Genomic DNA, 222 nt, shown 5'->3' on the forward strand with positions numbered 1-222 from the left:
ACAAACCCCCATACATTGGGTACTGCTCAGTAAGTTCTAACTTACTAGGAACAATTTGTGTTCCACAGAATCAACTATTCAGGAGTAGATACAATAAAGAAAATGTATGTGAAGTAGATGCAAATAAGTGAAAATGGTTCCTGAGAGTGAATCACTGGATTGAAAGTAAACCAATCAAGAACTTCTAGGTAGAATCTGAGGGGCCTAAGCATCCTCTTCCCA

The sequence above is a fragment of the Octodon degus genome, unplaced genomic scaffold (assembly GCF_000260255.1).
Source record: "Octodon degus isolate 3935 unplaced genomic scaffold, OctDeg1.0 scaffold00204, whole genome shotgun sequence".
NCBI lineage: Eukaryota > Metazoa > Chordata > Mammalia > Rodentia > Octodontidae > Octodon > Octodon degus.